At 32.0% G+C, this 18,054-nt stretch overlaps 2 protein-coding genes across 3 annotated transcripts in view; one reads left to right on the top strand and one right to left on the bottom strand.

Annotated features, from left to right (window-relative positions):
• LOC126769404 (uncharacterized) overlaps positions 1-18,054 on the top strand; it is a 368,776-nt gene that overhangs the window by 177,155 nt on the left and 173,567 nt on the right. Inside the window, exon 9 of one of the 2 annotated variants that reach the window (XR_007669359.1) lies at positions 6,640-6,729. The exons of the other annotated variant lie outside the window; for it this stretch is intronic. The gene's annotated coding sequence lies outside the window, so the exon portion shown is untranslated. Of the gene's footprint in view, positions 1-6,639; positions 6,730-18,054 lie in introns of those variants that run through there. 2 annotated transcript variants of the gene reach the window in all.
• Positions 1-18,054, bottom strand: part of LOC126769612 (uncharacterized) — a 553,155-nt gene that overhangs the window by 506,952 nt on the left and 28,149 nt on the right. The window lies entirely within an intron of this gene.

Here is an 18,054-nt window from a genome sequence, read left to right as displayed (position 1 = left end):
CGTTGTGCTAACAACGAATGGTTTTGCAAATATTCGAACTATAAAAAATACGAATGTTAATTTTAAACTCGCCTCACCGCCAATCTCTTGTTTAAAACCGCAACCAATTAATAGCTTGAACCAGTATTCGAAATTAATTTTTTTTTTGCCGTAACTACGTAATCGGCACTATTTTCTTTTGTATTGTAAAAGTAATTTTGCTTGTATAGTTTGATTTACCGTTTTTTGATATATATCTGAAGAAAATTCTTCTAAAATAAAAAATAGCCTTATTACAAATGTAACCGTATTAACATGCTTAAACTTAATTATAATAATCGAATTTATTATATTCTAGACTCAAACAACAATAACAATTGAATTTATTATATTCTAGAGGCATCATTCAAACTACGATATAATCCGCATATCGAATCGAACTTACGCTTGCATCAGAACTACTGTACATAGTGACAGATCAGCTTTAAAATAGTACCAGCATTTAGTACCTATTTAGCTTTATTTAAATATTTAATACGTAATACTGACGACAAGATGGTCGTTTATGATTTGTCATCGTCATTTGTCTTTGCTCAACCATTTAGTACCTATTTGGTAACTAAACATACATTTTTACTAGATCACTAACCCAAACTTCTTCATTACACCAAGACACGAAAGGAGCAATTCAAATTAGCTAATTATGCGATAATAAATAATTACAGATCACATCGGTATCTCACACTGGCAGATAACAATTACAATGGTGACGGCGGGTAAAAGAATAGCAAAAACAAAAGAACAACGCTAACATTCTATATATATATTATTTTTTATATAAATTTTCTTATAAAACATGTACATGTATAAAACACAACTTGAACGTACTATAAGTTCAAAAACTTACTTTCATAAGCCCTTGTCTGTTTTCAAGGAATTTCTCAAATGAGGTTTCTCTTGTATAGGCGTAGTTTGTTTCAAACGCTCATATAGCTTCTAACTTTAAACATTAATGGCTTCCTAACTCGTTACGTTCAAAAACTATTACTTCCCGAAGTAATCAGAGTCAATGACATACGAATAAAGAAAAGTAAATGCTGTTTTATATTATAAGGTTTTTTAAAGAGCTTTTATGTCAATGTTTCATCTTCTTCCTGGGGGCGTTGTATTCCTTTCTAGGGTATGGTATGTATGTACGATGTACGAATGTAGCATTTATATTTGCCAATTTTAGTTTACAGTAAATGTTAAAAAATAATTAAAACAAGACATATGTATAAGATTATATGGATAATAAAAAAGCTCAGAGTTAGTATTTGTTGATTTTCATTTTGGGTATAATATGTATACATTTAATTGTGCAGGTTCTTCGGAATAATATTTATGACGGGCCGATTGGCGTGCTTGGTTGATACTTACCTTTCGCGCTGAAGGTTACGGGCTTGCCACCCAGTTCAGACATTTGTATGCATGAACATGTCTGTTTGTCCTGAGTCTGGGTGTAATTATCAATATAAGTATGTATTAACAAAGGAAAAGTAGTATATGTAGTATATCAGTTGTCTGGTTTCCATAATACAAGCTCTGTTTAATTTGGGATTAGATGGCCGTGTGTGAATAATATCCCAAGAATGTTGACGTAGCAATATTACAGTATTTTATATTGATAGTATTATATAAGTATTTACAAAAATTAATGTAGTTCCGACAATGTAATATTTGAACTCATTTTAACTAAAATACTTGGAAAATCTTACACGCTTCTTGAGTAACCAAGACGCTGACAGTTTCAAACAAGAAATGTCTGAGTTTAATTAGGAATCGCGACACTGAACAAAATCATTGGTCCAGTTTTGAATGGTATATCAAATAATTTCTTTTGTAAAAAATCGGTATGATAATATTTTTTTTATAGAATAGGAAGGCGGACTAGCATATGGGCCACCTGATGATAAGTGGTCACCAAACGCCCTTAGACATTGGCATTGTAAGAAATGTCAACCATCGCTTACATAGCCAATGCGCCACCAACCTTGGGAACTAAGATGTTATATCCCTTGTGCCTGTAATTACACTGGCTCACTTTTCCTTCAAACCGGAACCCAACAATACCAAGTACTGCTGCTTTGCGGTAGAATATCTGATGGTCGGGCCAATAAAAAGTTATTGGGTTTTTATGTCAGAAAATTCTCAGTAGCAGCCCGGAGTCTGGAAGTTGGAAGTGTGTACACTCCCGTGCCTAGGAAAGCAAGTAAAGCCGTTGGTCCTGCGCCTGACCTCTTTCCGGTCGTGTCGGATTGCCGTCTCAGTGGATTATGAGAGTGCACCTGTGTTTGCGCACACACTTGTGCACTATAATATTTCCTGCGTAGTTGGCTCATCTCGCATTAGATTGGCCACCGTGGCCGAAATCGGTCTGCAGGACATTATTATATTATTGTAAAATATCATAAATGGTTATTGAAACAATTTATAATTAAAGAAAACCAAAAAATTAATATGGAATAAAATGATAAAAAACTTTTTTTTATTATTATTAAAATAATATATAGCTACAAAGCTTATAGTATTATTATACGAGTAAACAAGGGAGTCGAGAGTGCTCGTGGGGAGGCTGGTGAGGATATGACGTCATGCCGTTACCTGTCACGGTATACGAGTCGGTCTTGGTCTTACCCAAAACCGTACCGTACCGTAACAGCCTTTGAATGTCCCACTGCTGGGCTAAAGGCCTCCTCTCCTCTTTTTGAGGAGAAGGTTTGGAGCTTATTCGATGTTTTCCTTCACCGTAAAGCACGAGATGAATTATAATCACAAATTAAGCACATGAAAATTCAGTGGTGCTTGCCCGGGTTTGAACCCACGATCATCGGTTAAGATTTATGCGTTCTTACCACAGGGCCATCTCGGCTTTTATCCAAAAGATGTTACATATTAAGAAGTTCTAAAACATATCATTTCAACTGGTTTTAGGAAGTCTAGTAATTCCAGAGAATCGCAATTGCAAAGCAACAATGGTCGCAACAATGCTATGCGGGTAGCATTCTTGCCACTATTTAACACTGTCAGTATTTTAATATTTAACTTTTTCTTGTGTACGTCGTATTTAAGCCAACTCAACATAAATAATTCTTAGGTTAATGTTTTAACTAGACCACATTGAATAATAGTATAGTTCTAATTTATTTTCTAATGAAAACATTAAATCAACAAGCTTATTTACTACATATAGTAAACTTTTATTAAACTTCACTTTAGTGCATAAAATGTGGCTAAAATATTTGAACTGAATTTGAAACTGGTTTTACCATACGATAATTCAATCACAGCCAAAAAAAAATTAAGCAATTTTTTTAACTATCTATCTTTGTGTTCGCCCAGTGATCGAAACTCGATTAAAATTATTCTAAAAATTTTAGGGAATCATAGCATATATTAATATTCGTGTAAATAATTTATATACAAGCTTTCATAAGCACATTAAAACAAAATTAAAGAGTGATATTGCACTGAAACTCTTATCGTGTCTTGTAAGTAGGTTTCTTATTGTGAACTAGTCTTAACCTTGTGAAACGACTTCTTGAATAAAGTATATTTCGATATATAATGTCGGTATAATTTTAATCGAAAACTATTACAGATATAGTATGAGCTGAAACAGATATTTTATATGACAGTAATCCTTGTGACGTTGTTGGTATTATTCACCGATATTATTTTCATGAAACTCATGTGCTCTCACAATGAAAGTAGGTCTTAAAAATGTCAGGCAAATATGTACATGACTGTATATGAAGATTATTCGTGTTATGTATACGTAATTTGAATTGTATCTTATAGTAAGTATAATAACAAACAACCTCAAATTATCATAGTAAATATTGAGTTTATAAATGTTATTAGCGCATTGATTGATCGTTTCATTTAATGGAATGCTATTGGTCGATTGTTAACATTAAAAAAGAGAGTTTTTATTTAAGCTCTATTAAAATTTTAACCATATTGCTTTTGACTTCTTAGGTTGTATGGTGTATGTAATTATAAACTGTGTAATATTCGTGAAGATCTAAAATAGCCTTTTTTAATAGCTGTTTTATCCGCTTCTTTCTTTATTTAATATAAAACATGTTTTTCACAATTTCGTCTTTATAATATTAATAAGATTATATTTAAACTTAAAAATATTTATAAGAACTTTTATATATTACTAACTAATTCATGGCATATAAATAGCAAATGTTACTAAAAATATAAATCTACTTGAGTTATATTTTTTAGTTCATTAGACACAAAAAAAGTGTAACAGTAACAGTAGTAGCCTGTTAATGTCCCACTGCTGGGCTAAGGCCTCCTGTCCCTTTTGAGGAGAAGGTTTGGAGCTTATTCCAGCACGCTGCTCCAATGCGGTTTGATAGAATACACATGTGGCAGAATTTCAATGAAATTAGACACATTCCTCACGATGTTTTCCTTCATCGTCAAGCACGAGATGAATTATAATCACAATTTAGCACATAGCAAATCAGTGTTGCTTGCCCGGATTTGAGCCCACGTTTATCGGTTAAAATCCACGCATTTTAACCACAAAGCCATTTCGGCTTATATAACAAAAGTATAGAAGTTTAAATAAATACCTACTTAAGACGATCCTGATCTACCCTGAATAATATCAATCACGATACAGAAGCGAGACTCGCGAAAATAAAGGAGCATTCCAAAGTCATTTTCGTTCCCGATCTCAGGCTGTGAGGGAAATCGACTAGCAATTGTTTAATGTAGTGTAGTCGATTCGATGTCATAATCGAATCAGTGGACCGTGCGCTAAATAGGACTTAGTCAAACTTTGAGCGTACCTGCTGAAGAAGTCGATGGACTTTTTACCAACTACGCCGCGATAAGGGATAATGCGTTTATTATTTACTAGGAATATATTTTAGATAGAGATCGGTTAAGTAATTAATACGTGAAAACGTAACAAATATGCAAACAAACTCAGTTTAGCATTTATGATATTAGCAAGGACTTTATTATAGTTAGACCACCTTAGTTCATAGCTGTTGGCTTTTATGTATGGCATATTTATATTATTATACTATTACTGTATTAAGGTATTAAGTTTAAATTTTTTAATTAAATTATACTGTGTACTAATACCTTATATTAGCGTTTTCTTATAGTGATAATGCGTATCAAACAGACAGAGCTACTTTCGCATTTATAATATTAGTAGACTAGTATAAATGTTACGTGCTTTGGGGGATTTACATAGTAGCTTTGCTATATGGTTAATTAGTAATTGTTAATTTAAAGTTATACGAATTATATTATCTATTTTTTATTAATAATACCCGGTTGGCGTGGTTGATAGATACTTACCTTTCACGCCGAAGGTTGTGGGTTCGAATCCCACCCAGAACAGACATTTGTGTGCATGAACATGTCTATTTATCCCGAGTCTGGGTGTAATTATCTTTATAAGTATGTATTTACACAAGAAAAGTTTATATGTAGTATATCAGTTGTCTGGTTTCCATAGTACAAGCTCTGCTTGTGTGCTTTGTGTGAATAATGTCCAGGATATTCTCCAGTTAACTATTAAGCTTGTATTCGTAGAATCATTACGGTAACACAGCTGTGCTATTCACTCTTTGAAATATTTATTGCGATTTAAAAAATCAATAATATTTTTTATTATTGAAATAATTTATATCTTTTACTCGAGAAAGAAAAATATAAGTATCATATTACATTCAGAATGTTTTATCCTAAAATAACAGTCTGAACTCCCCATTAAAGTACTTAAGCAAATTGCTAAACTTTCTTCAAAGTTCAGCAAATCATAATCGAAGAATTTTCTAAGTATATACAATACTACTTAACTATAATGAAAGGAAAGCTATTACTTTCATTAGAATTTCGAGTGACATTCATATAAAAATATACTCAAATATAAAGCAAAATTGCTAATCTTTTATTCGATTTTGTAAGGATAAATCCAGTACAGTTAAAAATAAAGCATTGTTTTTAATTTGCATTATATTCAAGAGGTGTGTCTGATCAAAAACACAAAAGCATAAAATTTACTCGATGGAAAAAAAAACCCCGATATGTTCTCTAATCCTTACATTTTCAGATTTATATACTCGCAACGCTATATGTCATTAAAACAAAAACTGCATATTTAATTATATTTACAAGTAAAAAAGGGTGTATTTGTAAAACTCTTTACAAAAATAATTAATATAAAGCTTTTGGCGCTTATTACGTTTTATTTCTGCGATAAACTGATCTCATGTCTCATATTACACATACTTCAAAGATATATTTTGTTTCTTATATAAGTCGCGACAGCGCTGTTGAGACAGGACGACTACGGAAAAAAACTGACAGCGCTGTGTATTAAGTATCATATTTTAATTAATATAGCTATACCATATTCTTTAGAATAATTTCTAAAATATGTGCAACACAAAAGATAATATAATAATGCTGGCCGTCGTTAATAGAAAAGTATAGGAATGAGATCAAAAACTATGGTTAGCTATGTTTTATTTTATAATTATAAATGACTGAGAAGAAACTGAAACAAATTTAATTGTACAGTAACAGCCTGTTAATGTCCCACTGCTGGGCTAAGGCCTCCTCTCCCTTTTTGAGGAGAAGGTTTGGAGCTTATTCCACCACGCTGCTCCAATGCGGGTTGGTAGAATACACATGTGGCAGAATTTCAATGAAATTAGACACATGCAGGTTTCCTCACGATATTTTCCTTCACCGTTAAGCACGAGATGAATTATAAACACAAATTAAGCACATGAAAATTCAGTGGTGCTTGCCCGGGTTTGAACCCACGATCATCGGTTAAGATTCACGCGTTCTTACCACTAGGCCATCTCGGCTTTTTTTATAAATATAATTGGAATTGGAATATAGATATAATTGGAATATAAATTTAATTGGAATTTGTAATATTACAAAAAATATAGAAACATTTACTTCAAGATCGAAGTAACTTTAAATAAACTTTGCCTTCGAAGCTACCAAATCACTGGAGGAATAACATTATTCATTACTGACAAATTTTAAGAGACAAACGTCTACAATTTGTAAAGTTTAAATAAATAATACATTTTTTTTTAAAGGACCTTCTTGCTTAGTTCGCTATTCTACAGTAAATTGCAGCAAACTTATCGGTTTTACTATTGCTAACTTATTAATTTTGTATTCCTTTATTACTTCTTCTATATTATGGCCTCGTTGGTCAGTGGTTTGGCCCTGGGTTCAATTCCAGTTATTGGGTTTTTCTGTCAGGAAATTCTCAGTAGCAGTCTGGAAGTTGGAAGTGTGTACACTCTCGTGCTTTGGAAAGCACGTAAAGCCGTTGGTCCTGCGACAACTCTTTCCGGTCGTGACGGATTGTCGTCCCATCGAATTATGAGAGTGAGGGAAGAGAGAGTGCATCTGTTTTTACGCACACACTTGTGCACTATAATATCTCCTGCGCAGTTGGCTAATCTCTCTTGAGATTGGCCGCCATGGCCGAAATCGGTCTGGAGGACATTATTATTATTATATTATGATGGTAAGTAAATTTCATCTTCATCTATAGACTCCGGGACTGTAAAATGTACAAACTACACTATTATTTTTGAGTATACAAACACTCTGTGTGGTGGTTTATTTAAAAATAGAGGATTATTCTTAGTCGAAAAATAAAATGTCTCCAATTCTATCATTGCCAAGTGGTAACGTGACCACACGTGACCGTTAGTTGCGTGTGGCCTTAGGGCGACATGTAATGTATAAATTACAAATATGTTAATTCGTTAGATATGTACGTCTATTTCCACTAAGGGCTTTCAAGGTGGTTGGGGATTTGCAAGCAAGTACATACTAATATTATTAGAATTAGGTATTGTTTGTTTTTTGTTAAATATCATTCATATAAAACTCATAAATTTAAGAAATGTGTAAATTATTTATATTTTGCTTGCGTAGTCTTACCTGGATTAACCGGGAGTTAATCTCAGCAGGTCCATTGATATAGTTAAAGCAAAAAAATAATAAAAAAAAGTCGTTAATTTTATAACTGTCATTTAATCTTCAACTCAATCAAGGCTCAAAAAATCTTTTAATGAAATAATTGTAATTAAAATATATAATTTTCTTTTTTTTTTACTTTTTTTTTATAGTTAGAAAAGCGGACGAGCATATGGGCCAACTGATGGTAAGTGTTCACCAACGCCCATAGACATTGGCACTGTAAGAAATGTTAACCAATGCGCCACTAACCTTGGGAACTAAGATGTTATGTCCCTTGTGCCTGTAATTACACTGTTTCACTCACCCTTTAAATCGGAACACAACAATACCAAATACTAGTTTTGCGGTATAATATCTGGTGAGTGGGTGGTACCTACTCAGACGAGCTTGCACAAAGCTCTACTACCTTAACAACCTCCTCTTTATATCGACGTAGCTGCACGAAGGTTAGGTAGTATTAAACGTTGGAAATTAAGGTTAGTATTCAAGGTAAATATTGAAGTCATTTTAAATTGTTATAAAAAGCAACAAGCTGCAAATGATCTCCTATCCTCCTCCTCTTATCCTTAATAAGGCTTGGAACATTTTCCCATCCCTTTATTTTCACGCAGTGGAAACCTTCAAAAGGTATCCAGCTTCTTTGAGGGGGAAACCGGGTTATGTTATAACCGGCTACCAAAACCGTTGCGATGGCCGTCTTCGGCACGTATCGGAAAGGCTGCGAGATCGTGTCGTTATAACGCATCTACAGCCGACACCACTGAGCTCCACTCGTGACTCGAGCTCTTCTTAGCATTTTGCATAATTTTGATTGATTGCAGACACTTTGAATAATTTCGTTCCATTTAAGTACTTTCACTGGCAAGCACTGATGATGAATGTGAATAATAAACATTATTTACATGAAAACACAATGCTTGTTCGGACTCAAATCTAAACCTCCAAGTATTTACCTCTAGGCCTACTCCGCTTTAAAATTCTAATGCCTATAATAATTCCTGAACGAAAAGCATTATTGCAGAAAAAACTTGCTTTAAGAGATTTTCGCCTAAAAATCATAAAAAATATTAGCTTTAGTATTTTTTGGTATCTTTGCTTTTATACCAAAGTTAATAAAGTTCTTCACGAAAACTATCTCGATCGGAATTAATTTCCTTTTCACTGCAAAGAAAAACTAACGCAGTTTAAATTCCGGCTCGGTATTCAAGACAAGTGAGAATAGATTTAAAGCAGTAAATTTTAAAACAAGGAGACAATGTAAAGTTTCTCGTCGCTTTAAAGTTGCTTTTGGAACAGTAGCTATGGAAAAACTACATTGAGATAAAATTTAAATTTGACAAAACATTGAACGGTCGAAATGATAATTTAATTTCAGTTACTTAATTTAATATATTATTAAAACGTATTTTAAAATATACTTTGAGTTATTAGATATTTATTTCCTATGCATTACTGAAATAATGAAACTCTATGTGTTCGCGTATCGTTTCGTATCTGAACTGTCAATATTGTTATTGTGCCTTTGTGACTGCCTCGTTGGTCTAGTGGCTTGATGTAAGGCCGCAGACCCGGAGGTCCTGGGTTCGATTCCCAGGTCAGGCCAATAAAAAGTTATTGGGTTTTTCTGTTAGAAAGTAGCAGCCCGGAATTCTGGAAATTGGAAGTGTGTACACTCCCGTGGCTCGGAAAGCACGTAAAGCTGTTGGTCCTGCGCCTGGAATCTTCCCGGTCGCTTCGGATTGGAGGACATTATTATTATTTGTTATTGTATAAAATAAGTGGTTAAATTAAAAATATATATATTGTATAGAAGATTCGGATCCGTATATTATATATCCATATATATTATATCTTGCATTCGAAACATATTCATTTATTCATAAATGCAATTATTACAATTGACTACGGTCATTTATATCGACAGTCTAACTTGAATAAGCATCTATGAATAATGTCATGGAGTATTTACTTGCTTTCATTTAGTTCAACATATTTTAACACTGAATTAAACCTACATAGATACTTGCAATTTTCTTAGTGGACTGTATTTAGATGTTATAGAAGGGGACTTTAACTTGATATCCGTATTCTTACTTATGAAAAAAATCCTTATATAGCGTTTGTTTGATCTACACACAAATTTTAAAACACGGCGCACAAACGATTAGTATACTAGTCGTCGCGGCTCACACGAGACGTAACACGAGGTTATACGTCATAAATCAAATACATATTCGAATTTGTGCAAACTAAATAATACATATAAAAAATAATAAAAAAAGCAAATAACGTTAATAAAAGTAGGACTTCAATCATCTAATAAGATTATTCCTATCGACGATATTAGAATATTTTTGTCTCTTGTTCCCTTCTATCAATATTTATATGGTTACGTATTATTTATACGGTTTATTTAATATTAACATCTTAAAAGGACTTATATCAAGACAGAAGGAGCATATTCGTTAAATTTGGCAATAATCGAATTACTTATATTCTCTGTTTCCCCTTCGCTCGTAACGTGGAACAAACGGTTGCTTGTACCGTTGAACAAATCGAAATGAAAATACAATAAATAAAGATAAATAAGGCAATAATGTTGACAAAAAAGGTTAAGTTTTATTAGTTGATTTTCATATAGGATATATAAAATATATAGTAAAATTATATGTAAAATTTCATAGCGCATACCATGTGTTTAATTTAATAGGCGGTAAAAATTAACTTGACACTGATATGCTTACGTGTTCTTTCCTGGTATCCTACTGCTTCTTACTTATAATTTATTCTTGTAAAATAGCGATTCAAAACTGTTGGAAACAGCCTACTTGAATAAAGTATAAATTAATTTTATATTAAGTTCGTGTAGTATAGATATAAAATTTGTAAATTTTATTTTGTAAATTATAATTTTTATGTACTGTTTATTTAAATTCTATAATTTGTGTTTTTTTTTATTATATCAGATGTAGTGTATTATGTCTTTTCACTTATTGTTTACTGAATTTTAATGCGTAATGTAAAATCAAAACATGTCATGAATGTCGAGCCTACTTTTATAAGTTACACGCGGTAATATTTTGTAATAAGATGAAAAAGTAACCGCTTTATTTAAAATTATTCCTAAAGATAATAAATATATAAGTTAAACCTATTGTAGGATTTTGTGCAGGGTGGGTACCACCCATATGACCAACTCATTAGTTATACTACCGCTAAACAACAATATTTGGCGTTGATTTGTTAGGTTTGTGAAACTTTCAGTGGCAATGTCTATGTACTACAATAACAGGAAACTACGCTTATCATCAGATGGACTATTTACGTCTTTTTTTCCTAAGCTAACTTACATAGAGGCTTCGTCTTGTCTATAAAGATCAAATGAAAACGCTTTGGTAATTGATGTAAAACATTAATATTTTGTATTTTCTTTCAAGTTGTATTGATACGGTTTCATTTATTTCGTCTTGATACCCACGATTTTCATTTTCATTTTTAGGTGTCAAAAAAATCATAAATTGTTACTGGTGACATTTGGCTGCCATCAAAACCAGCGTTGATATAATTAATCGAGTTTATTGAAAGCTGGGTTTGAAATTGTCGGGTCGCAATGCTTTGCAACGCATGATGATTATAGTTATTGCTTATTTACAGTATTAATTTTCGTGTACTTATTGATTTATTTATTAAAGTTTTTTTAATATTTAACTTTTTTTTTACTTTGTTTAATTTATTTTATCCATTTTATTCTATTATATACGAATCTGAAATTAAATGTAATTATTTATTTTCAGATTCGTTGATACGTATGAAGTTTTGCTTTTAAGAATAATTTTATGTAAAAAAAAAACACAAATAAAACTCTTTAGTACACGGCGTCCATTATATTTCCTGTTTAATTGTTAAGCTTACCATAACCATGATAATAGCCTAAAATACAGGGATCTTAAAAAAAACTAGATTTTGGAAATGATTTTTTTAAATATAAACAATTTTTGCGATAATTAAAACTATTAATTATAAATCCAAATGCAATACCAATCAGCAAATCATTCGAATACAATCATAAAGGATTTATAAACATTTCAGAAACTTCCAACTCCAATAAGAAAGGGCTTGATATCAGGAAGAACATTGAATTGGCACAGAGTTTGATATTATCAGTCTTTCAATTACAACCCACTCGAAAAGTTCTTCATTCAGGGCTAACAAGGGTTGGACATTGTGAGAAGAAGCGTAATCTTAATTAAGAATGGTAATTTAATTTATATTAAATATAGTTAATTTATATCGAAGTGATTTGATAGCTTAGTGAGTGGAAAGTGGCTGGATATGTACAACCGAATTTTCTTGTGCTTAATTGGTTTTTTAATTCATCTCGTGCTCAGTGAGCGAGTGAGATAAGTGAGGAGTCCTTGGCCCAGCAGTGATATATTCCGGCTGTTACTTTACTTTTTTTAACTTTAAATAACGTTTTTGTTCTACGAATTATACTCTAAATCTCGTATTTATTGCAGATAAATCGTTTTAAAGTACACTTAACCTTAAGAGCGCGCATAAAGTCAGCAAAATTTCACCCACGTTTCCCTCACACGATGCGCGATCTCATTTCTACGCTTTTTTATCTACAACGACATACAATATTCTATTTTTTTGTATTGCAACTATTTTACAAATCATTCTGCACAATATAGTTTACTTCTTTTAAATAAAAATATGATAGTTGGTACAAAGCGTCTCATCAGTGCCACAGTGACTGATTTAAGAAACAATATGTATAGCACAGGAGTCATTTTTTTCAATTTTATTTTAATAACCTTTCGTCTTACGAGTATACATAAAAAAAATATAAAGATAGAGAATATTTTTTTAAACAACCCTTGTAAATATATATTTTTTTATAGAATATGAAGGCGGACGAGCATATGGGCCACCTGATGGTAAGTGGTCACCAAACGCCCTTAGACATTAGCATTGTAAGAAATGTCAACCATCGCTTACATAGCCAATGCGCCACCAACCTTGGGAACTAAGATGTTATGTCCCTTGTGTCTGTAATTACACTGGCTCACTCACCCGTCAAACCGGAACACAACAATATCAAGTATTGCTGTTTTGCGGTAGAATATCTGATGAGTGGGTGGTACCTACCCAGGCGAGCTTACACAAAGCCCTACCACCAGTAAAAGTTAGTAATAGTTTACATACAATATTTTATTTTTAACTTTGAATTGCTTTTACCCATAAAAAATAAAAGATTAGTAATTTTGCTTAATACCCATTCTTAAGATTTACTAGTACCGTAAAAGTATATATGTTAAACTTTATTTTCATATTTTGATTGTAAAAATCATCATTTTTATTTTAAAGCACAGTGACGCACAAATATTAATCTTTGAATGAATGAATTTAATTTCCTGCTTATATTTGACTTCGCGTTAGTTTTCGATAATTATGATCTTGTATTTAATATATTGTCTTAATCAATTATTATCAGCGCATAAAGCGCATCAAAATTATAAGTGCTACATTTCTTACTGTTTTATTTATGTGGGTGGGTGGCTGGTAAATGGACCACCTGACGGTAAGTTTTTAAATTCATCCTTTAAACTAGAACATAGCAATACTAATATAGATGTTTTGCGGCAAAATAAGTGATGTAGGTGGCACTTACCCAGGCTTACCACAAATGTCTACTACCAATTAAAATTAATCGGATTTAAAGATATTAGAAGTATTTAGAGCTGAACTAAGACGTTTCACGTTCGGAATATGCAAAAAGTAATTAATAAGAAAATTCAAAATAAGAACGATGTCCAATTGCTTTAATCAACTTGCTTTTAAATGTACATAATTCGTTCCTTACTTTCCGCGCTAAAATCTTTAATGGATGTCAAAATCCTTAAAGGTCCGAAGAAGACACAAAATTGACGAATCCCGTGATTGGATGTTAAGTAGTACATTAATAAGAGTCGGGAAGGGAGGAACTCGGGACCCTTTGCAGTAATTAATAGGTTTCATAATGGAAAATTCTGTTTGTCATTAACATCAAATAGCGATTTTAAAATAAGGCTACTTATTAGCCTTTAAATATTATATATTTCAAATGGTTCATCAATGATTTGATTTTAAATGAATTTTGTCGATGTTTCTAGAGTTCAATAGTTATTCAATTCCTTTAACTGTAATGTCTTAATTATCCGATTGTACAAACATAAATATATATTTAACTATATATTCCTAACTACCTGTAAGTGGTATTATGTTTAACATAATAACCAAAGAATGTAATGTATGGTATAAAATACAATTAGTTTTGTTAATATTTCTATTAAAAATAAATAATAAGGAATAGTTATGATTTTATCAATTTATTTATCTATTTTTTAAATTATATATTTTTTTGTATTTATTTATTGATTTATATATATAAATCGATCACTTATAACTTAATTACATTCTTTGTTTATATGTTTACATATAAGGTCCTCCAGACCGATTTCCACATTGGCCACAGCGGACAATTTTAAGAGAGATTAGCCAACTGCGCAGGACATATTATAGTGCACAAGTGTGTGTGCAAAGACAGGTGCACTCTGTATTCCCTAGCTCTCATAATCCGATGGAACAGCAATCTGACAAGACCGGAAAGAGTTCAGGCGCAGTACCAACGGATTTACGTGCTTTCCGAGGCATCGGAGTGTACACACTTCCAAATTCCGGGCTGCTACTGAGAATTTTCTGACAGAAAAACCCAATGACTTATTATTGGCCCGACCTGGACATTGAATTTATTGATTATATCTAGCCACTAGATTAACGAGGCATATATATATATATGTAAACATATTATATATACAGTTTAGTAGTTTTTTCAGTAAGTCTCTTCATTTATTTGTTATGATAGCTTCATTCATTGCAACTATTTAATAATTATTTTTACGTTAAAAAAGATGGATGGATGGTTTTGTCAGCTTTTTTATATCCATTTTCAACTCATAATCTTTTATCGCGTTGCTTGAGCAATCTCGGCGCTCCGGATGGATTTGGCGATCAATCTAAGTTTTTTTTTAACAATCAGTAACAATCAGTAACAGCCTGTGAATGTCCCACTGCTGGGCTAAGGCCTCCTCTCCCTTTAAGGAGAAGGTTTGAAGCTTATTTTACTACGCTGCTTCAATGTTGCTGGAATACACATGTGGCAGAATTTCAGTGAAATTAGACACATGCAGGTTTCCATACGATGTATTCCTTCGTCGTAAAGCACGAGATGATTTATAAAGACAAATTAAGCACATGAAAATTCAGTGGTGCTTGCCCGGGTTTGAACACACGATCATCGATTAAGATTAATGCGTTCTAACCACTGGGTTATCTCAGCTTTTATCATCGCATCTTTTTATTATTAGATAGAAATTGAACATAACATGAAATGACGGCACACTCTATGCACAATCTTCATCTTTTGTAGTACATGCTAATTATTTTTTAAACGTTTTCGCTTCGTTTGCATGTTCCACATCTCACAACGGGCTATGTTTATATTATACTAGCTGTGCCCGCGGTTTCACTCGCGTATAACTTAAGAAAATCCTTAAGAGCAGACTTATAATATTTCAGTATATACAACATTTTTAGTTTTATTTTCTTAGGATATTAGTTTTTATTCAAGAAAATTATTACGTATGTATGTATGAGTGCTTTCAAATAACCTACTCAACTACCCCTTGTAATAATATGTCAAAACTATAAAAATTAATAAAAACTGTCTATGTCTATTTTCGGTCGTATCTCGATATCTTTCATAAGAATTAATATTTTATAAAAACGAATTTGCAAATAATGCATTATCTTAGAACAAAGTTGATTACCATACGAAAAGTTATAGTAAACCTTAAAAGATAGATATATCGAGACGCATGGGCGAGTTAACTGACGTGTAACAGTACAAGCTGAACCTTATTTAATATGATTGATCGTATAGATCTGAGTTCAACTTACATTGGAAGTACTTAGTCTGTGAAACTGACCATTTTTTAATTTTGTTTTGTTCCTATAAACTTTCAATCATTTTACAGACTATCATTTACAGGTAGCTAAAGTTTCAACAAATTCAACTGAACAGTTATTTTAAAGCAATTTCATCGAATAAATGTTCAACGGGATTCTTTAAATTGACATAACTCTATTATTTATTAACCGATTGAGATAAAACAAACACTAAATTTTAAAGGATGTTCGCAATAATACATTACTAAAAATCACACTCAAATCCGTTAAATCGTTTCCAAGATTAGTTTGCACAAATGCAGAGACAAACAAATTAATAGACAAAAATTCTAACAATCATTGTTTTGGGTTTTATTGCGTTGATTAACGGCCGCCGGTAATTGTTTTACTGATATATCTTCAATGTACAGATAACGATCAGTTATATATTTATTATATATATATATATATATATATATATATATATATATATATATATAATAAATATATATATAGATAGATAGTTAATATATATATATATATATAGATAGATAGTTAAATTTTAGTTTAAAATTTAACAATTTAATACTTTAAGTAAATTTACTAAGTAACGGTTTCGCATTTTTATTGTAATTAGCTATTATTATGAACAAAACAAAAAATCAAATGCCTATTTATTTAATTTAAATAAAAACTAAATAACATGTTGTAGGTGTAACTGACCACAAAAAACACTCCAATACCTATTACATTACATACGGTAAAGTGCGTTTTTAACAAATGGCTAGGGGCCTTGAATATCGCAAAACAGATACAACCATCAACGATGTCTGCCCTCACGCATAGCACCGCGCGGCGCGCGCTCACATTGTCATCGTCGTAACTTTTAAAATATTTGTCTAAATGACATAGTGTAAAAGACAAAGTTTATCTACTTTAAATATCAGAAGTGATAAAAGTATTTGTTTCGATAAAAATACAAAATATGCATTTTGGAAATAAATATCAAATTTTATTGTATTATCGATTCACTATTTTAGCTATAAAACTTACGCATAAAATATAGGTATATGCTGTCGCGGGCTTTTTTGTAGTATTATTTAAGGGAAACAGTTCCACCAAACATTATATTCGTATAATTCTTACGGTTTTTGCATCGCACGCCAGAATGGCTCGCGAATAGGAGATTTTTTTTCTGACTTACGTGACACTTATTATTATATTTTGGCTAATTTAATCAATATCTGTATAAATTATAGCCTATATCTTATGCTGATGTATGAGATATATTATTGTAAAGTTTCATTAAAATCCATTCAGTGATTTTGCGTGAAAGTGTAACAAACATCCATACAAACTTTCGCATTTATAATACATAGAAGATAGAAGATTAAGCATTTATAGCACGATAAGTGATACAAAAATTAACATAAAATATGGCTTGGTGATATTTGATCTGCTCACTGTCGAGTTCCCGATTAACGTCCTCAGAGACACGCAAATATTTTTTTAAAGTTTATATTGTATTTTTTTTTAATAAATATAACACAATGCAATTATAATTTCTATTTATTAATACATTCGTTAAACGAACTGCAAACGTCATGCCCTTAGGCTCAAATCACTCGGGGGTATGTGCGCCTAGGGGTTACATCACGCTATTTCTTGCATACAACCAGCACGTGCCAGTACAGTGCCCTTTTTATGAATTATCTCTTTTAGTGAATTAATTATCTGTAGGGAATAATCTGTAGTAATAACCGTAACCCGTAACTGTAACAGCCTATGAATATCCCACTGCTGGGCTAAGGCCTCCTCCCCCTTTTTGAGGAGAAGGTATGGAGCTTATTCTACCATGCTACTCCAATGCGGGTTGATGGAATACACATGTGGCAGAATTTCAGTGGAATTAGACACATGGAGGTTTCCTCACGATGTTTTCCTTCACCGTAAAACACGAGATGAATTATAATCACAAATTAAGCACATGAAAATTCAGTGGTGCTTGCCCGGGTTTGAACTCACGATCATCGGTTAAGATTC

Source organism: Nymphalis io, chromosome 7 (assembly GCF_905147045.1).
Source record: "Nymphalis io chromosome 7, ilAglIoxx1.1, whole genome shotgun sequence".
Taxonomy (NCBI): domain Eukaryota; kingdom Metazoa; phylum Arthropoda; class Insecta; order Lepidoptera; family Nymphalidae; genus Nymphalis; species Nymphalis io.
This window is presented reverse-complemented; position numbering and strand designations above follow the sequence as displayed.